The sequence below is a fragment of the Triturus cristatus genome, chromosome 4_1 (genome assembly GCF_964204655.1).
Source record: "Triturus cristatus chromosome 4_1, aTriCri1.1, whole genome shotgun sequence".
Classification (NCBI taxonomy): Eukaryota; Metazoa; Chordata; class Amphibia; order Caudata; family Salamandridae; genus Triturus; species Triturus cristatus.
The window spans coordinates 322,930,817-322,952,930 of record NC_140585.1 but is presented as its reverse complement, the minus strand read 5'-3'; the positions used below and the strand labels follow the sequence as shown (position 1 = coordinate 322,952,930).

The window sequence follows — 22,114 nt, the reverse complement described above, 5'->3', positions numbered from 1 at the left end:
ATATAAGGAGATGCGGTCTTCCCATGTATCCGCCCACCTTAGTCCTTGTATTACTGGGTCCTTCCTTATCCAGGAAGCCAGGGACTCTAGGGCCAAAGCAAACATAAGAGGGGAAAGAGGGCATCTTTGCCGAGTTCCCCTGCTCAGGGTGCACATTTCCGATTTTTTGCTGTTTACTACAACTTGAGCTAGGGGCTGCGAATAGAGGAGTTGTACTCATTGGATAAATCGGGGGCCAAATCCCATTTTGTGAAGGTCCGCAAAGAGGTAAGGCCATTCAAGCATGTCAAATGCCATTATGATATCTAATGACACAAGGATCGCCTCTTCTTGAAGGGTGGCTGCTCTCCCCAATACCCCGTGAACTCTGCGCAAGTTCAGAGCTGTGTTACACTGGGGCATAAAGCCTGATTGGTCTGGATGTACCAATTTGCTGATTACTTTGACCAGTCGTGTGGCTAGTAGCATAGCCAAGATTTCGGGTTCTGCCTTCAGCAGTGAGATTGGTCTATATGAAGTACACTCTGTCTGAGCCTTACCCTCCTTATGGATCAACACTAACGTCGCTATCCTCTGATCCCGTTGCAACTCCCCCTCCTCTTTGCTCTCTTCGAACATGGCTCGCAAGTGTGGGGCAAGTATATCGGGTCTAAATTTGTAGAGTTCTATCGGCAGGCCGTTAGGACCCGATGCTTTCCCAGAGTTTAGGCCTCTAATTGCCTGTGCTATTTGATCCATTGTTAGAGCGCCCTCCAGATATTCGAGCTCTGGGGCCGAGAGTTTCAGTAACGTAATATCTTGCAAAAGACCCTGGGAGTCTTGTCTCGTATAAGGTGCACGCGAGGAGTATATCTCCGGGAAGTGTGTTGCGAATGTGTTGGCAATCTCTTGGGGATCTGTGATCGTGTGTCCCTCCCTGTCTGTCAACTCAGGTACCAGTCTGCTCGCTAGTTCTTTTTTATGTAACCAAGATTAGTTTCCCTGCTTTGTCCCCTTGGTCATAGATTCTACCCTGAGTTTCTCTCCTCATTTCCTTTACTTTGTGCATCACTAGGGCTTTGTAGTTATCTCTTTTCAATTGTAGGATATGGGCCCCACCCGATGTGGGATTCTCTGCTGTTTCTTCTTCCAGGCGAAGGATCTCCTCCTCTAGTGCTACCTCCTCTTTCGCTTTTTCTTTCTTAGCTCCTGCTATTTGAGAAAGTGCCTGTCCCCTTACTACTGATTTGAACGCTTCCCACAATGTTTGGTGGGAGCATACCGATCCTTCATTTTTTTGGAAGTATTGCTCTATTGAGGAATGTAATGCTTTATATAGTTCTGGATTTCGTAGATACCAGGGGTTGATTGGTGCGATTCTTCCCACCCTGTGTTTGCCGACAACTAATTGGGCCCATAGTGGGGAATGGTCAGATATCCCCCTTGCCATGTGTCTGATTTCCCTAATGTGTGCAAGCTGGTCTGATGGGGTCAGCAAATAGTCGATTCTCGACTGGCTATTATGAGCTTCTGAGTGAAAAGTGTGCTGCATGTTATCAGGGTGATACTCTCTTCATGTGTCTAGCAAGCCCAGTGCCTCCAGAAAATCCAGGAGCCATCGGCTCGATGAGCGGAGGTCTCACGGAGGGTGTCTATCCAGGGTACCGGAGACCACAGAGCTCAGAACCCTCCCCCCACTACCAAGAGACCATCTGGCACCGTCAGTAGGATGGAGTTCAGGTCTTTAAATGCAAGTCTCTGGAGGTCTGGTGGCACATATACCGACATAAGGGTCAGCGTGTTTCCCTCCCATTGTCCCGTGATGCCTATGTATCTTCCCCATGTATCCACCCAAGTGGACCTCACCTCCATAGGGAAAGAGTTCTTTATTAGTATACCTGTACCCCTCGATCCCGAGGTGAACCCCGAATGTGCAACTAGCTAATATCCTCAAAGATTAAGGGCTCTACACGTGTTCCCCACCAGATGTGTTTCTTGAAGCAATACCACATCTGGGGTGTGGCGCCTGTACGCTTTACTTTATCCCCCAAACCATTCGCATTCCAGCTCATCAATTTAAAGTTCTTATCCCAGTGCGTCATCATGAATAATTACCAGTTGTCCCGCGCCTCAGAACCACGAAACCTTGTTGATTATATGGAACAAACATACCATAACCCATGAATCCCTCCCAACACCCCCTTCTCTGCTCCCCTGCACTATGGGCTTGGAACTGCCTATGTCTTTAACGATGCAGAGTGCCTGTCGCCCTAAAGTTAAACTAAAAGAAGAAAATTTGGGGGGAAATAAGCCTTCTCCGCCCTTCCCCTACCTCCTAAAAATACACAGTTATCTATGCACCCCGGGTTTGGCTGTCTTTGTATTGGTACACGGTGTTTAGAGTAACACACCGGGACCGGGTTCTCCCCAGCCACGCCATCATTGTCCATCAATATCGGGCAAATACTAGTCAATGGGGTTGCCAGGACTTTAGTGTCAGTTCAAAGATCTCCAGGCGCCCCCATACCTCTTATGCAGATTGAGAGTTACTTCCCTCCGATTCCCTCCTGCCAGTTCACCGCCTCCTTCGGAACATCGAAGAATCTGGTTTTTTCCCCAGCCTCCACTCGAAGCTGCGCCGGGAACAACATAGCGTACTTCAGGCCTTAGTCTCCCACTCTCTTCTTGATGGCCAAAAATAATCTGCGCTGTTTTTTATCTGCCTGGGTGAAGTCCGGAAAGAATGTGATGATAGTGTTTTCCATCCGGATTGGGGGTGCTACTCTGGCTGTTTGGAGGATGACGTCCCTATCACGGTAATTCAAGAATCTGGCCAATATAGGGTGGGGGGGCTCTTTCCACCACAAAGATGTTGGAGAGACCTTACGGCTGTAGTTGGGTCATGATGAGATTCTCGACAAAGAGATCCATTGATTGTCGCTCCGCTTTTTCCGGCACTTCGAGGATGCGCACATTGTTGCTCCTAGAGCGACCTTCATAATCGTCCAGTTTGCCTTCGGCGAACTTACGGAATGTTTACAGCTCCCTGATTTCGGGTTGTAGCTGGTTGGTGTCGTCTACTAGGCTTGTCGTGGTGATTTCGAGCTGTTTGACCTTTTCCCTGTTCGTAGCCAGGCCCGCCCTGATTAGCATGACTTCAGAGGAGATCGTGTCCATTCTCTGCTCCAGCGATGTACGAATTTCACTAAGGGCAGCCATGACGTCTTTCAGTGTATGTTCTGGGGGACTACCTTCAGGTCCTCCCATCGACTTCTCTCTGGGTGTGTGTTGTTTGGTCAGTGATCCCTTCGGGCAGGGGTGTTTGTCCAATTTGTTGGTTTGAGTGGACTTGGGGCACCTGGCGTTCGACATGTTAGCAAATCTGGTTCCACCTGCTTGATCTCTCCGGACTCCATTGGAGGATAATGGATCCAAAATGGCAGCCACCCCGTCTTCTGGGCTGCGCCACTGGGGCCTCATATGTCGGTGGTAGGGTGCTTCTCTGACCCTGCTCTACCACTATTCCCTGTACTGTAGTTGTCAGCAGGGTTTGCTGTTATTCGGGCCCACCTGTCCAGGGACCACCCAACTGGCCTCAGAATCCCCACCACTGCATCACACGCAAATCATTGACAGACTCCGTGTGGCAGTTACCCTCAAAGCAGGCCCTTTCTCTGTTGTAATGCAGAGTGATGCAGGGGGCACCTCTCAAGGGGGTATATGTCTCTGTGTGTTGTTAGTAGGCTCTACCTTCTGGCATCAGGGAGTCACCAGCCCGGTCGCCGGACAGGTAGCCATAATTCTCCTGGGGTAGTTCGCTCCACCACAGGCCCCTTTTTTTTTTTTAATTTTTAAATTAGCGTGGTCCCATGCTCTTGTGTGTTTCTGATCCCCGGTCGATCTTACTAGGCAGCTCCTGGCTCGTCTTCACTCGTGGGGTGTACTCCGGTCATTATACCCCTCGTGCCTGAGGTCTGCTGCGTCCGGTCTGCCCTCCGAGATGCGCACCTCTGGGTTGGGTTCCGCCTGCCGGCTGTGTCTCGGTAGGTTGTTTTCACCGAGTCGTTGTTTTGAGTGATGCCGTGGAGTTTCTGTGCGTTATGCCTTGGCCCCGTTTTGGCAGTTGGAAAAAGTTTCGGATAATTATTATGTGTAGTCCGCCCACCGCTGTGCCTCCTCGGGCCTCCTCGCCACTCGAGGTCCCGGCTTCAATGGACTTGTAGGCCGCTGCTCGTCGCAGCCGTGGCTTTGGATTCCTGGGTCCGAGCAACTCAAGTTCGGGCTCAATCCGCTCCGGTGTGCGACTGCCAGCAGAAGCCCACCACGGGCATGGATTATTATGGCGGATATTGCGGGAAGGAAGAGTCAGTTGCGGAGCCACCAAACTCCAAATTTCTGTGCTCTTTTTTAAAATACTGCTTTTTTGCTGTTGGTGCATGCTCTTTGCACTATTATGCACTAAGTGTTTTTGGAAACTAAATTACAGATCGCTCTTCATAAAAAGCACATTGCAGATTGTGACTGGGGGGAGATATTGCATTAGTTGGGTAATTAATTCGGGGACTTGGTCACTTTCAGTGTTCTTTGCACATTTCTGTGTTCCTCATACTCATTCCTCATGACTTGTCAGCGAGATGTCAATTTCCTTTGTTGGTGTTCTAGTAGTTTTAGTGTCCAGGCTCTATATTAACCAGATGAAGCCACAGAAATGCAGCGGATGCGCACAGCGGATATGCCAAAAGCAAGCACTTCTGTTGCTGTCCACCATGCTGGGAGAGGTGTGGCGTAGCAGTCAGAGCAGCTGAGTCCAGAGCACAGAGCGCACAGTTCGATCCCTGGCAGCAGCTCAGCTCAGCACCATGCGACTCTAGCCAATAGCTCACTTAATCTCCCCAACGGCCCAACCGGTTTGAAACCTTAAGGGGTGATATGTTTCTGCTTTACACATAGGAATTTATTTTACAAATAGGAATTTATTATGCTGCTGGTTAGCCCAGCCATAATGCACCATGCTTTATCTAAACTAGGGCTGAAATACTAGCATTAAGTACAGCATACTGCAGCCTAGCAGATGGGCTCTCAGATGTTAATCCAGGAGTGGGATTCAATTGCCTTGGGTATGACTTCTCTTTTGATGGTGCTAAATCATGCAACCGTATACCTGCCAAGGCCCACAGACCTGTGACACAGGATGGATCAGAAGATTTAAATCTACTAACACCAGGAGATTCCTTTTAGGCTGGCCTCTTAAACTGTCATTCCTTCCCTAGACATGCACTAAATAGTTTTAATTTGCTACTGAAAACCACTGGGATTTATTGTTTCTGATCAAAATGTAGTTAAAAGACTGCTTGGCTGCTGACATTGCCTTGGCAATCCCCCAGACTTCTCTATCAAGCTCTTTGATAGCGCTGACAAAAATCGGGGTAGAGTGGCTATTATACATCATTCTGCCTATTCTTGCAAAGAATCATAACTAATCAACATGTATAATATTGAAGGCATGTCCTTCACCATAATTCTAGCCTCTCAGCTATGTGATGACTCGGCTCCCTCACAACATGCAAACGGTTAGAAAGGAAGAGGAGGTCTAAATATGATAAAGGTGCAAAAGCAATTTACCTGGCCATTTACCTGGTCGCTCTTAAGAAAAACCATATGGCTATTCGGTCATCACAAAAATTCTTTATTGCCACATCTATATCCAAGATTACAAATAAACTGTGAAAATTGTTTAAAATGCTCAACTCTTTTATCTCTCTCACAACAACAACAAATACCCTAATTCTTTCTATGGAGCTATACGGGGGCCTCTCTAACTTTTTCTTTATTAAAATCAAAGCCATCTACGACCAGTTCCTGGTGCAGTGTCCCTCTAATCCAAGAGCCTCCACATGCCCCCTTACCAGGACACTACTGACCAGCTTTGCACCCCCATTACCTTAGAGGAATCTGCACTTTAATTCTCAAGATGAAAGTTGGGCTCTCCTCTTGATCCCTGCCTCCGGCCATCTTCAAACTGGGTGCCCCGGTGGTGAATCTCATACTAAACAGAGCCCCTGGGAGGAAGCTTTATGGTCACTTCCTTTTATCTATTGTTGTGAACTTGCTGGCAGAAAGTATTCCTTATCGCAAAGGAATGCAACTCTTCAGTCGGGCACTCACACGTATGGAAGCAACTTATTGTGCACAGCGCATGTAATGGTCCCGTAGCTAATTTGGCCTGCTTTTTTTAGGTATCCCGGTCCGGCAATTTTGCCGATCTTAACAGTCCTTTCAAATGGTAGTTATTTGATGCTTAATGAACAAGACTGCTTTGGAATGCATGCAGGGAATTCCCTATATTTTATCGGTAACCTGTCACATGTTGTAATAATGTCCTGTTCCCCCCTATGCAATGATTTGTTGAGAGCCTGCTATGGCCTTCAATTCCAACTTTGAAGGCAGACTTTTATAAGCTAAGCAGACTCAAAGCACTATTGTCTCAAAAAGAAGTAGCTTTCACATCTGCTCACAAGACCTTTGAGTTACAGGTGGCCAGTAGATCCAGAGAGATCCAGAGAGATACAGACACTGTTAAACACAAACCTACCACTACATTTTGGCGAATTAACGAATCTAACACTGCTGGTCTTGCACATTTCTATAACGTTATAGGCTCCGGCTTCGTCACTTCATTCCAAACCATATTCGGAGTAATACCGGCTTTTATCCAGTCTTTCCAGTTTGTTCGGGGGACTCCTGCTGCTGTTATTCCTCATTTGTGGCATTGTTATCCTGGGTTTGCTTCTCTGCAATGGATGTTCCATTTGCAAGTCCTCTGGAACTGCCTGTGCTCCAACAGTGTTGTGAGCGTATTCTTCGATACTTTTGAATCTTTTTGCTTCAAGAACTAGACTTTGTTTGGTCGTTCACATTCCGACTTGCCGGGTTTACCTGCATGCAACCCATGTCTCACTGCCTCTGGTGCCCCTTCCACTGGGCACTAGATATATGCCTGCTTCTATGGACATGGAACTGCTGATGAGTCTTTTATCGACACATTATCAAAGTTGTCCATATTGTTTGAGGCTTCTCCATTATGCAGGGTATGAGCCACTCCTGACATTATGGATTCCTCCAATGCACCATCATTTGGTTCCCTTCTTCTAAATGGACATATTGAATTTTTATATTTTTCCACATTTATACAATGACAATACTTTGTGCACATGCTTTGAGTTTGCTTATCTTGTGATTGCAATAATGATTTTTTAGCTATTTGTCGTGCTATTGCCCTGACAAAAGGAAGCGTGTCTTGTGTTTCCTACATGGAGATTGTCGTTTTCCCTGTGTTAGCCTAACTATGCACATAGTAGACTGCTACTGCTTTGCATATTTTACCAAAGCACACGCTTGTTTATGTGCCACATTGTATTTCCAAATGTAGGTAGCACGTGCTTTTTGTCCTTTTTCGGGTAAGTTAGTCTGCACAGCCTAGGAATGATGAAACAACGCTTCTTTTTATTATTCTCTGTGGTCGGACACTGGCATCCAGACATAATTAGGGACACCCAGCTGCTGTTTTTGGAAACATATGTTTTGTCATATAACCCAGGACATCTCATTCTAAACAGAGATCTATAATCTATAATCATTTAGCATTCGTAGTGAGGGTAGGTTTTGGCAAATCTGTCTGATATTATGACATGACTCTTTGTTGTACACGATCTAATAGCTGTGCTAATGATATTACTGACCCGTATCTATTTGCTAGTTGTGGCACAACTAATGCAAATTAGAGCACAATAGTTTAAATAAACATTATAAACTTTCCTTTTGTCTCTTTCCTATTTATTGTTAACAACTATGAGTGAGAGAGTGAAAGGGGGTGACCTGCTACTGTGATCCCTGAGAGGGTCGGCAGTGTTGTGTTCTGGGGTGCCAAATCACTTGTCTCTCTGGAGGTTAGGCAGGCAAGTGAATCAGTATAAGCTAGTCAGATTCAGGCCCAGAGATACTGATGGGGTATGGTGAGTCAGTCCCTACATGCTGATGTTCTATGGTCTCAAGCATAACTCTGTTTTAGAGCAGAATCCCTGCAATAGTACCTGGGTGTACCAACTTGTAAATGGTAATGTAACACCAGTTTCTGGTGAAAGCTGATATTTCTTCCAGTGATCTCTCATAAAGCCAACAAGACAGCCACTGTAATTGTGTTGATAAGTAATAGTGTTCAAAATGAGACAAGCTGCATGAGGGCAACAGTGTGGGATTGCTTCCTTTATCTTATAAAGGCATCATATATTTTGGGAAGTGTTCCACTTAGGCATATAACAAGATGGGTCCATATACAGAAGTTGGGGACCGCTTGTTGTTTAAGATCATCGAGAACTTTACTAAGGATCTTATCATTAGAATTTAGGACTAATATTTGGTATTATCAGGCTTTGTCATGCAGATCTTTCCTGGGCTTTAACATCATGACTACTGATGTCTTGTCATGTGTTGAAGGCTGCTTCCCTTCAGTTATCTCCACTTCATATAGTTGGGCTAGTTTAGAGCAAATATATTTGCATATGTTTGGTAAGAGTCAGTCAGGAGCCTGTTGGTTCCAAGAATTTTATCGGAGTTTGGGTCAGTTATGGCTTGTTTCATGTCTTGAACCTTTCTGGGGACATCAATCTCATTCCAGAGCATTTTAGGAACTTTAGGTAGGGGCAGGCCGTCTAGGAAGGTTGACTGGACCAAGTAGGGCCTAGACGGGCTAGGGCCATAGAGAGCTGTATAGCAATTGTAAAATGTATTATCAATAGTCTGAAGTTCCACTTGGACCATGAAGGAAAGTAATGGCTATTAACCTGTTTTCTTTATTAACTATCCAAGCCAATAGTTTTCTTGTTTTATCTCCATCCAAATGGGTTTGTGTTGTATAAGCTGTATCATGTAAGCATCTCAATGTCTCTATTTGTGTAGCTTCTTTCTCCCACACCACACAAGAGTCATGTAGTGCAGCATTTTCAAATAATTGTCTCTCTGGCAATGTATTCTTTATCAGTTTTGCTTAAGTCTCTTTCTATCAGTCTATGTCCTCCACCTGTGATGCATTAACAGAGTCCCCTGAATTACTACCTTAAATGCATCCCAGTCAAAATATGCCTAAATATCATCTGCCAGTTTGCCAGAAAATGCTGATTCAGATGATCATTGTCTAGAGGGTTTTACCCCAATCTAAAAGAAGTAATTGGGGATTCTGACTGAAGAGTTCCCAGCCTGGATATTTAGGGGAAACCATGAATGGAAATAGCGCATCAGAGCAGATAATTCAATCCATTTGTACATATCAATTAGGAGCTGCTAAGTAGAACAAATCAATCAATCAATCATGAGTTTCTTAAAGCAAGAATACTCACCCATGTCGGAGTTTGGAACAGAGTGAGGGAATCGTGATGGGATATCCTGTGAAAGTGTTTGTACCTCATGATGTGGCGATCCTTTTAACAAGGAGTCGTACTCAGTATATGACACATAGTCGGCTGACTAAGTATGAAAAGGTCATATTAGGTGCAACAAATGTAAGTCTTGTGAGATGCTTGAATGTGAATCCTTCAACATTGTTGCCTGATGCAGAGAATGTGGAAGTAAGAGATGAAGCAGATCATGACTGTCTGGATGTACTTGATTTCTGTACAAAACCACGACCTGATATAAAAGATGAACCTTTAACAGAAAGTGATTTTGTTATGTTTGTTGATGGATCATGTTTGAGGACAGATGATGGAGTGTTAAGTGCAGCATATGCGGTATGCACAGTTGCAGCAGTAATGGAAGTATCCTATTTGAAAGGAGTAAAATCGGCCCAAGCAGATGAACTTGTTGCTTTGACGAGAGCATGCAAGATTGGGAAAAGTGTGAGAGTGACTGTGATAACTGATAGCCAGTTTGGCTATGGAGTTGTTCACGTCATCGGCCAGATATGGCTGCAGAGAGGATTCTTAACCTCAAGTGGAACTCCCATTAAGAATGCTGAAGTGGTTGGAAAGTTGCTTGATGCGATACAGCTGCCTAGGCAATTGGCTGTTGTAAAGTGTGCTGCCCATTGTCGCAGTGGTGATTATATCACTACTGGAAATAAATTTGCGAATGACATGGCGCAATATTGTGCACGAAATCAGAATTCAATCAATCGGGCTAAGGAAAAAGAGGTGATTTCTTGCTCTTTGATGTTTACTAACACTGTGGGAACATGGAAAGAAGTAAGACAATTGCAGGAAGAAGCAGGAGAGGAGGAAATAAAGCAGTGGGTAAAAGCAGGATGTGAACAAAGAGAGAAAGATTATGTGTGGGTCTATCGAGATGGAAGACCAGTCATGCTTGATAGCATGATGTCTCCCATGGCACGGATGTATCATGGACAGGGACATATAGGGAGAGACGCTATGATCAGGTCCTTTAAACAAACCTGGTATAATGCAAAGTTCAGGCTTGTAGCAGAAAGTCTTTGTCAGAGATGCCTAATATGTCAGCAATACAATCCAGGAAGAAAGACAGTACTGAGTCTAGGAACAATAGGTCGAGAAGGAGGGCCTTTTACCAGAATGCAAGTGGATTTCATTGAAATGCCTCCCTGTAACAGGTTGAGGTATGTTTTGGTTATGGTCTGTCCATTCTCCAGATGGGTAGAGGCATTTCCAACAAGAGGAAATGATGGGATGACAGTGGCAAAATTACTTTTGAGGGAATGTATCCCTAGATTTGGGTTCCCAGTGACAATTGAATCAGACCGAGGAGGACATTTTCATAATGAGATCATAAAACTGATTTGTGAAGCATTGAATGTACGACAAAAACTACATTGTGCCTACCGACCAGAGGCTTCTGGTGTGGTGGAACAGATGAATGGTACTATCAAAAACAGGATAGGGAAAATGTGTTTAGCCACAGGTATGAAATGGCATGATGTCTTGCCTCTAGTACTCATGACTATTAGATCAATTCCAGACAGAACTACAGGGTTAAGCCCCCATGAAATCATCATGGGACGAGCCATGCGCCACGTTTTTATACCAGTCAACAAGCTGATGACTATAACTGATGACATGGTGTTGGAATACTGTAAAAGCCTGGCTGACGCAGTTCATTCTGTGTTTCATCAGGTTGGAGCGGATGCCACCACCCTGGAAAAGAAGCCAGCCCATGATCTAAGCCCAGGGGACTGGGTAAGGATAAAAGTTCACAGAAGAAGAAACTGTTTGGTTCCCAGGTGGGGAAAACCAAGACAAGTCATCTTGACCACAACAACAGCTGTGAAGTGTCCTGGATTGAAGAACAGGATCCATGCAAGCCATACTTTGAGAATTCCAAATCCAGTAGACAGCACAGAAAAATGAGTATTTTATTGAATCAGAATCCAGTACTGAGTCAGATGACGGAGAGCCAAAAGACAAAGAAAACCCTGAAAGTGGGGAAACAGAATCGAGTTTAACTTTTGTCCCCAGAAGTAGTTCCCTGAGGAGAAGGGTACAGATTTCTGATACCAGTTCAGACTCAGAGACAGAACAAAGAGCACAATCTTCAAGGAAAGAACAAGGAAAGAACAAAGAAAAGGACAGTGAAGAGAAGATAAAAGAGATTCATGAGAAGGAAGTGCCAGATGAAAGATTAAGAGAAATTCCACCTGAAACAACACATTTAGATGGACAGGTGCCAGATACAGAGAGAGAGGGAAAGATTATTGCGAAAGACACCCGAGGAGGTGTAGGGAACTCCAACATCCAGTTAGAAGCAGGGACAAGTAGTCAGTAGGAAGATTGCGTGGCGGAGATTCGAGGAGGGACAGAAGTAGGGAAAACAAAAGAAGTGGTAGAAAAAGAAACTGTTGAGAGTAAAAAGCAAGTTGAAACAGAGTCAGAGGAAAGCGAAGATGAAATACCTGAAGGTCGAGATCTAAGAAAGAGAGCTTGGACAACTGAAAAGAACGATAAAGGGAGTAAATTGAAAAGAACTGCAAAAGATGACGTTTGGCCGAATAAATTAAAAAGATTGAGATATCGACTGACACGAGTAAATTCACCAAGGGCTGAACAGGTGAATGAAGTAATGAGTCAGGAGAAATCAAAAGAAGAAGAAACAATTGTAGTTTAAGAAAGCAAAAGAACAAGGAAACCTAACCAGAAGTATAAATCACCAGAATGGACGTATGTGGCCCTGCCTGAAGTAAAAGAAGAGGCAGATAGCCAAGGAAATCCAGAGGGGGTTCTACAGGAAGTGGTTGAGGAAGACGAAGAGTCGGAAATCCTGAGAGTCATCTTGTCCGATATTGAAGAAGAAACGGATGTTCAGGACATTCTGTATACCGAAAACGAAGGAAAAGTGAAAAATGATGAAATGCCAATCTGAATGAGACAAGAACCCAACTGAGAGAAAGACAATTAAAATATTGAAAAAGACAAAAACTGGTAGAACCAAGTAGGTGCTTAGAGCCTTGGGTTAGAAAACTAGTTGTGAAGTAGAAGAGGCTAAGTCAAAAGACACGGTCCATTTTAGCTAAGATGGCAAACATAGATAGTAGTAAAGGTAGATGTACATTTTTGAGGAGATGGTGTAAAATGTGTTGTTGTTGTACAGGATTATTAATGCTTCTATGGAGTATACTTGCTCTATTGATCTAATTTAAAGTTACTATAGATACATTAGAAGGACATAGTGAAAATATGACTAATATAGGGAAGATTCAAAAGATAGTTCCGACTAGAATAGATAAAAATTATTTGCTTAAAGACAGGTCTATTACTGATTTTTCTAAGAATGTGTTTTCAAAATTGTTGTATGAATATGTAAAGACAATGAACGTAAGGGACTGCTATGTCTGCATGCAGTTACCTGCCTCTGTATCGGAGGGAGTGACTTATCACCACCTTCCAGTAACTTATGGAATAACATGTAGTGTAATAGCTAGTTTATTTTATCAAACAGGTAAATTAGAGTATTATTTTTCAGATGTAGATACTATATTTTCACAACTACCATCAATTAACAAACTAAACAAGGAAAAACCTGCAAAGGTATTAGGTGAATTTTTCTTAGAGACTAAAGAACTAACCTTAGAATACATATTTAGAAATAATTTGACTTGCAGTTTAAAGAAAGAGGAAAAGACATTTTTAGATATGGTTGAAGAAAGTAGACTGAAAATGCAAAGAAAGGCTTCAGAAGGAAAGGTGGAGAAAACAGTATGGGACATAGAGATGGAAAAACACTTGAAAGGGGAAACAAGTCCAACTATGGCTTTAGATTGGCCTCAGAAAGGGAAATTATGTATTAGGAGGAATCAAACTGCATATGATAATTATTTTGTAGGAAATAGTGAGTGCCATGATACATACCGAATCATGGGTGGATGGGGATTTAAAGGTGGAAAAGATCCAGTTTTTCCTGGATTATATTTCATTTGTGGGAACAGGGCATATTATTGTTTGCCAGACCATTGGTATGGCACATGTGATGTAGGCCTGCTTTTCCCAAAGAGTTTTCATATAGATAGAGGAGAAGATGGTGTACATAGCTTAGGTAGTTATTTAGCACGTAGCAAGAGAGAATCTTGGACAGAAATTGTGGGTGACATTTTTGGAGCATTGATACCCGCAGTGGGAATATCTCTAAATGCAAACAAAATGAGAAGACTTTCAACAGTAGTGGATCGCTTGTCAACAAGCACCGCTGGAGGATTATTATTGGTAAATACTGAAATGGTTGCCATGCGCGCTATGGTAATGCAAAATTGACTTGCCCTTGATATATTATTGGCAAAAGAGGGTGGAGTCTGTGGAATGCTGCAAGTTCAACACTGTTGTACTTACGTTTCTGACGAAAGTAAAGATTTGAAAATTTATATTAAAAATATTACAGAATTGCATGACGAAATTGCACCACTGGAGGTTGAAGGTGTTTGGGAAAAGATTGGAAAGAAATTATCAGCTATTAAAGATTTTGTAGTTAAACTAGGTAGTACGTTTTTAGGTAAGATATTATTTCCATTAACATGTGTGATTTTCATAGTATTAATAATTAGATTAGGGTGTATCTGTCGTAAAAAGGATACAAATCAGAAAAAGTTAAGAAGAGAAAATTTAAGGAGAAGAGATAAGAAACAAAAAAGAGAATTTGAAGAAATAGAATTGGGTGAAATAAAGGAGAGTATGTATAAATCAGCAAAAAGAGAAGAAACAGGGGAAAATGAAATTTGAATAAAAACAAGAAATCACTTTGATATTCCGTAAAAGGGATACAAAATTTTGTTGGTGTGGTGATATAATCACCAAAGGGGGGATTGCTGGAGCGGGTAGTACAAAATTTTGTAAACCCCCTCCATTCTGCATGTTTATATTAATCCGAATAATCAATTAATGATAATATTATTAATCCTTTTGAAGTGATAATTCACCAATTATATTAACAAAAGAATTACATGTGGGATTTGCATTTTGCATGGCTAAATTTATTGTATACTAATATATGTACGCATACTAATGGTAGAAGATTAGAATATTGCATGATATATGTTGCTTTTGTGATATAATTGTAAGTTGCACCAGATGACATCACTGGGTGAATATAAACGCTTTGAATGTTGCTATTATGCTAGATAATTACTTACACATAGGGGAATTAGTGAGGGTTTAACATTTTATTAGCCATTTCAATGTATAATTACATTTTTGTGTTTGTTTTGCTTAAGTTGACCATTTGGGCCTTCGTAAAGATGGCCGACTGAGAAGCACAACGTGACTGCTACTGCCCCACGAGGTTCTGGGTAAAGGGCGCCTGCGCCACCGCCAGCAACAATGGCCTCGTCCTGACTCCAGGAAAGATGTACCCACCAAGGTCATACTGGGAGAGTTGCCAGGACTACAAAACAATGAACTGTCTTTAAAACCGGAACCAGCAAGTGCGATGACTTAATCCAACGGACTATGTGAGAACTTTACCGAGTGACCCCAAATCCACCAATCAGGACTGTCTAAAACTCATTCTTGATACATTTTGACATTAAAATCATTTTAAAAGACGGTAGAATAGGGAGTTAAAGGGTCCTGGCGTTCAATTTGTCTTGCTGCGAATTTCCTGACGTTATTCTGACAGAGAGGACGGTGACACTGCTGGACATCTGTTATCCTGAATTGCGGCCTGACTTTGATGAATTTAAAGATTTTCCCACGACTTGACTGACTTAGAGGACGACTAATAGCCAGATTAGGTAAATATGATGTTCTGTGGTTTGGACGATGATTTCTAAAAATTTGCAATTTAATTAGATAAACGATGCTTTGATTAATAGACAAACATGGTGTGTCGATTATTTGAAGAAATCAGATTAAGAGAAAAGTATAAATAAATGAACTGAATTATCAAACTATAAAACAACTAACTGATTCATCGCCAAATGAGGGGAATATCACGAGGTTTGAAGTTAATAAAAGTATTCAATGCATATTAGGGTTTAGGTGAAAAGATATTCCTTTCATGTCAGCGTTTGGAAACTTATTCTTCTAGGGAAACAGATCAATGAAGTGTGAATGTTGGTGTTATGGGCCCCACCTATGAATGTATTTGAGTGAATGTGTTATTGCGATATTTTGGTCTGTGACGAAGGGGGAATTTGACATTCCACGCTGCAACACTGGGGGGAGGGGTGGTGCAGGTTCCGTCTGTCAAAGAGGAGTTCTGTCGAAGAGCCAAGTCTTGAGGTTTCTCGTGAAGATAGGGAGCGATGTTGTCTGCCTGAGGTGGAGCGGTAGGGCGTTCCATGCACTGGCCGTGAGGAAGGAGAAGGAGCGGCCTCCTGATCTGGTCTTTCTGGTGCGGGGTACCACAGCGTAGGAGAGCTGTCCTGATCGTAGGGTTCTTTGGGGTGCGTGGAAGTTGATTTGGTTGTTGAGGTATACTGGTCCGGTGTTGTGGAGGGCTTTGTGTGTGTGAGTGAGGATCTTGAAGGTGATTCTTGCCTCGATGGGGAGCCAGTGGAGAGTGCGCAGGTTTTGAGAGATGTGGCAGTGACGTGGTAAGTTGAGGACCAGTCTTGCGGCGGTGTTCTGGATGTTTTGTAGCTCGTCGGTGAGGTTTTTGTTTATGCCGGCGTAGAGTGTGTTGCCGTAGTCGAGTCTGCTGGTGATGAGAGCGTGGTGACAGTTTTTCTGTGCTCGAGGGGGATCCATTTGAAGGTTTTACATAGGAGGCGAGGATGTGGAAGCAATAGGATGGGGCGGTCCATTTTGAGCTCGTAGTCTTGGATGATTCCAAGGTTGCGTGTGTAAAACAGGGTTTTACTTGAATGTTGTAATGGTGCCTCACCTCTCTTTGGAGACCACTGTGCTAACCATTCAGAATGCATTTTTGCATGTTGGGTCATTGGTGCTGACAGGAGGAGCAGGTATGATCTGCCCAGATTAACGTCAAGAACACTATTAAAGTCTCCTCCCAATAGTTGGCATAATCAAAGTTGCTTTAGAATAATGCCCTTTAATATTTTTTAAGGTTTAAAGTGTTAACTAAACTTGTCCTGGGAAAGTCAGTCCAAAAACGTCATTGTTGTATCAGTTACCTGTTCCGTAGAGCTGTAATTGTGTGTCAGAATGTTCCTGAATGCATTAAGCTTCTATAAATTTCAACAGCCATTAGGCAGGAATTAAACATTTTTGACTGTCCGACAACTATGATTAAGCTATCTTCCTTAAAAATAAATATTTGTATATTATTTAAAATGAGATTTTATGAATAGATTCATGATAATGGAAAGGGATCCATATGTAGATGCTACATCTTATTTTCTGGTTCCCATGTTCTGGAAGGAAAGGTCTACCGAGCGGAATCCTTAGAGTAGACACCCTCACTTTGATTACTAGCAGGAGTGCTAGCATGTTTTACTTTCTAAACCCCCTAAAAATCCTGTTTACAGCTGCACCACAAAATGTTCTGTGTGGTGATTTTCAAATGTTGGAAAGGTTTTTGGGAAAAATTGAGATTAAAAGCATTACAAAAGTCCTGATTTTCGCATTAAAGCACAAATGTGTAGAGCTTCCCAATCTTTTTGTATATTTCTTAGTTTTGAGAGAATTATGTAAAAACTGTGAGACAAAAACTTTCCAACTTCTCACACCCCTAAAACATGGTGCATAAGCGAGTTTCAGTTAACCTGGCAAAGAAGGAGACATATCTAGCTGAATTTTAATTGCCTTCAGAGTGATGTTCAGGTGAATTTTATTGTGATTTGCATTATTTTTTTATTATCATTTTTTGTATTATTTATATTTTTTTATTAATATTACTATATATATATTATTTTTTTAACAAACTCCTTTATAGGGAAATGAGAGATCCCCACAGGTCATTCCCTTGGAATGAATGAGAAGACTGGGACCGGAGTCAGTTGCATGTCAGGCAAATCACCAAGTTGTTGAGAAATCTCCCTAATTCACCCTAAGTTATTCAATTGCAAGACAACATCACCCAGTTTTAATATAACCCAACTCAATATCACTACTTGTATCTACTTCAGAATGAAGATTCATAAGTTGCCCTTGCCTATTTCTGAGTTTAAACCTATGATCCACAGGCTATAACCAGATCAGATGTCTGCAATAGACGCACTAATCCACCAAACTATTAAGTAAGCTTAGTGCAGAGTTTAATGTGTTGTGCAATCTTATCTATTCAGCATTTACTCCTTTTTCTCTGGTCTCATCCACCAGTCTCTACCTTCTCACATCCTGTCTGCAGCCATTTATTCTTTGCAAAGAGTGTTTTATGTGACCAACAGCTTGTGGCCAAACCTTCCCATGAACGAAACAAAAATTACTGAGTAGGTACACAGATAATTACTGGCCATTTTTTGTACGATTCGCCAAGGATTAGACAACAGCGTAGCTCTATGCAGTAGGGCTCAGATTACTTCTTGCATAACAATATGAATTTTTACTTCTCACCTTGACGTCCAATTCCTGATTCAAACCTCTTAATATCTTAAGGTCATAAACTTGAATACCAGCAAGGTGACCCCAGTCTTCCATCATTCCCAGTTCAGTAAATTTAGAATTATTAAATTGTGCAACAGTAATCTCTATTATTTATAGTGCTTAGGATTGCCTAACTTGCAGTATGATATGCTATATAAAATCCGTCATTACTGTTTCATGTTTTTGTTTCATCAGCCTTATTGTATTTGGTAGATCTCCAAGACCATTTATCTTTCTGAAGCTGTTCCAAAACATTGTTGGAGGTAAGAGAAGTGCTTTGACATCTTGGTGGTGCATTACTGTCTGTCTAAAGTCTAACAAGTCAGATTTAGCAAAAAATATGTATCTGCAAATGACCATTCCACACTGCTTACCAATATTTTCAGCAAAAGATTTTGGGTATGGTAATCCATAGACAAAGTGTCAAGATCGCATCAAAAATGAAGTAAGGAGGCACAAGAGGAATGAGCATTCATGGATATATCATACAAATCCTGGTGGTGGAGCGTTCTGTTAAAATTATAGTTTTATGTCCTCAGGTGAAGTGTTTGGTGGCAAATTGTATGAGGATAGCAATGTTGAAACATCACGTTTTAATTTAAAGTCAAGACATTAAGGGCATGATGACTAGTTTTCCGGTCTGACCGCCTGAGAACCGTGTCCCCCCGCCAGTAGCCCACATTGCTGGTGGTCTTTAGACTGCTGTATTATGACTTGACCACAGTGTTGGTGGTGTGTGGATGCGGAGAACTTGCGGTGGTAGTATTTTTTCTAAAATACTCCTCCTGGACTTCCCTCCTGTGAGAGGGGAGTCCAGGTAGGAGAGGCAATTCTGAAGCTGCTCGGCTATCGTGAACTGGAAAGCATCATCGCCACCAAGGAAAGCCCACATCCATCAAGGTCATCCTCATTGTTTGAGGTTAGCTGTCCACTGGAGCCTGAGTGCCTGCAAGAAGATCTCCAAAGTGGACTCCACCACCGCTCCAGATGCACCTCTATTTGAACTTTGTAAATAGACTCCAACACCGCTAGACCAGGGCAATCTGAATGTCATCGCTGAGGCGGACCAAAGCTTCCTAACCGTGTGGTCCAGTGCTGCAGCACCGCCCAGCATATGGCCTGAAGTGACTCATTGGTGCTGTGTATTGTTGTTTATTTTTCTTCATAGGTTGGACTTTTTGTTTTTTCTTTTTCATTAAAGTTTGGGAGGGATGTAGTGTCCTGCTGGACAGGTTCTAGTGTTCTGCCTGTTTGCACCGCACACCATGCACCCACCCCCCATCACCGGCATCACCGGTCAGGTGACCCTGCAAATAAAAGGGGCCAGGCACACGTGCCCTGGGCTAGTTCCTGTACACCACTACTGTCTCTGTGTGGTTGTTTCTACAACATGAGGGCCTAGTGGCCCAAGACACCTCACCGGCCAAGCCAGGAGGCATGGGCACAGCCGCCCGCAATCACAGCATGCAGAGCCGGCATGAGCGTCGAATTGTTCAATGACATCCGCCAAAGGATGCAAATATATATTAAAGAGAGATGGGCTCAGGGGAGATCCCTGAGGCTCTCCTTGATGCAATCGGAGCACCTTAGATTGGAACGGTTTTTAGGCAACCTGAAGAGTTAGACCCTGCAAAGAAGAGGCAAGTCAAAGCATGGCCTTATCGCCAATGACATTTTCCCAGTCTTTCTAATAAAATATTGTGGCATAATGTGTTGAAAGCGGCACTCAGATCTAACATTATGACTGCCACTTAATCACCTGTGTCCAAGATCTGACTCAGTAACTTCTATTTAAAAATATATTTACTAATGTTATCTTCAGTCGGAAGCAGCTACAAATTTCAGTTTTAAACACTTTGAATTATTTATTGCAAACCCAATTCACTACTGAAATGTAATAAATATTTTTTTCATGTTAGCTGACAAATAGGAATGGCCCTTCTTTGTTTCCTCAGCTAGACAGGCTCCAATCCAAGTTGGAGGGGCTATTCCAAAAACTGGTCTAAAGTGACCACGGAGATTGGGTTGCTCATTTGTCTGGCTTCACCTCTGGAGTGGGCACACAAGCTCTGTACAAGAGAAGTAGGGTCTCACCATCTTGGATTAAAGCAAAGAGAGGCACCGTGGAATTTTTTGCTGTACGGCACACAGGAAGTGCTGCAAAAATGGGTATGGTTGCCCCTGGGATGTTTACCCTATTGATTAGGGAGTTGCCAGAAGTTGCCCCTACACACAGACTGGTGCTAGGCATACATTTGGTGCACACAGTACGCTCCTCAGGACACTTTCTGGAACTGTGGAAGAACAGAAGAGGACTGGAACTCCTGTCAGTGACCTGAAAAGAGGCCAGAAGTCCAGAACTGCTCTCTCTCTTGTACCCAGGATAAAGTAGGGGACTCCATGGATCATAATGCTGACCTCCTTTTCAAGCTCAAGGGATACAACGAGCTACAGGATGCATTTCCTGCAACTGCCCAGCTGACCAGTTCTAGCTGGACCTGCCTTTGTCCCTATTACTAGCCTCTGCTAAAGTGAGTCTTGATCCCCAAAGAGCTGTCCCCGGGGCACTGGAGCCTTGGCTGGTGTCAAAGTTTACTCATTATATCATCTCCTGAAATCTGTGACTTTGAAACTTTTTGCTCCAAAGTCTTCCAGAGGACTGGGCCCAATCAGATGAAGCTGCATTGCCACTGGGCCAAAGATTCAGGTAGCTCTAGATCTGTGCTTTTTCACAGCAGCAGATCCAATTCAGTAGTGTGGAGAAGGTATTCGGTCTCGTGTAGCCCTCTTCAACTTTAGCCTGGAGCCTTATCCCGCTGGAAGAATCTGCGTTCTAATTAAGTGACTAATGGCCTAATTTAAAGTTTGGCTGAGAGGTACACTGTCTCAAAGGTGACGGGGGAGCACCCTTGCCACCAAACTAAAGATCAGCCTGCCTGATTTAGAGTCAGGCAGACCTCCAGTATGTCAACGGCGGAGACTATTCCATCTCCGCCACACCATACATCTTCAACTGCCTGACACAGTAAGGGCCATCTCAGGCTTTGCTATTTGTCCGCCCGTCCTAATTAGAGTGAGCAGACAAATGGCACGTTTTCACGGTGTGTAAGGGGCAGTGAAAACTGTACCATGGCCCCACACCATTGAAAAAAACTCCCATGGTGGCGAGAGGGTCATTGATTTTTTTCATCTTCAAAAACAAAAACCTGCTTTGGGATTTTGTTTCGGAAAATAAAAAAAACATTGAGAGTTTGGCAGATGGCTCCATCATGTTAACGGAGCAGTCCGTGAACTTTTCAATGCATTTATAGGAACTGCCATGATGGCTGTTCCTGGAAATGCAAGAGATGTCCCCTAGGCCAGCATTCATCTCTAAATTTGGGTTGCACAGTCCTCTCGCTGTGGCAGGAGTAAAGCTACCAAAGCTATAGTATATAATCGGTCTGTCTAAATAAAGCCCTAAGTCAGCATATTGGAATCTGCACAGGGCAAATGTTCCAAAAGTATTTAGCCAGTATGGGACCTTCTCTAGGAGTGAAATTCTAATTTCTCCAGCTTTCAGCTTTTCCACCAAAAGTCATCGGCTTCACAAAAAACCTAATCCAGCAGCTATCCGACAATGTGGAGCCATCTTCGGCGACAGCCTGCTTTCTTGCCTGTCTGAGGATTTTTTTGTTCCATTTCAGAGACTAAATCCAAAAGTAAAACTTATGAACCTGGTTGAATCTGGTTTCTGTATCCAACTCATGATTCATTGGGGTCAGTCTTAACATACTCCTAGGTAACAGTCAAGGGGAATCTGATGACCGTAGTTGGCGCTTGACCTTTTTTGATGCTATTTTGCTAATTTGATTGTTAAGCTTTCAAAATTCACATCTCTGGCTCTGGGTTTTTGTCATTCGGGTGATGTTTTATTTGTTACCAATCTACTCTATTTTTCTAAATTGGTTTGGGATTTTTCTTGGCTTTTTTTGTACTTTATTTCTGTTTTTGTATTGCGTAAATGCTTTACACATTGCCTTGAAGTTAAGTCTGTCTGCTGTATACCATAGCTGCCAGGTCGTTGAGCCCAGGTTATTCTGTTTCAACCTACCAAGAGTTTTTGTTTGTACTTGAGGTGGGCATTTATGTCTTCAGATAATGCC

The 22,114-nt window shown here is 42.9% G+C and overlaps 1 protein-coding gene and 1 long non-coding RNA gene across 3 annotated transcripts in view; one reads left to right on the top strand and one right to left on the bottom strand.

Annotated features, from left to right (window-relative positions):
* The window catches only part of LOC146854874 (uncharacterized), a 271,213-nt gene that overhangs the window by 2,913 nt on the left and 246,186 nt on the right, over nucleotides 1-22,114 (top strand). The window contains exon 2 of the long non-coding RNA XR_014981241.1: nucleotides 18,165-18,232. This is a non-coding gene — a long non-coding RNA (uncharacterized LOC146854874). The remainder of the gene's footprint in view (nucleotides 1-18,164; nucleotides 18,233-22,114) is intronic.
* LOC146854875 (sodium- and chloride-dependent GABA transporter 2-like) overlaps nucleotides 1-22,114 on the bottom strand; it is a 494,662-nt gene that overhangs the window by 310,941 nt on the left and 161,607 nt on the right. The gene's annotated exons all lie outside the window — the stretch shown is intronic.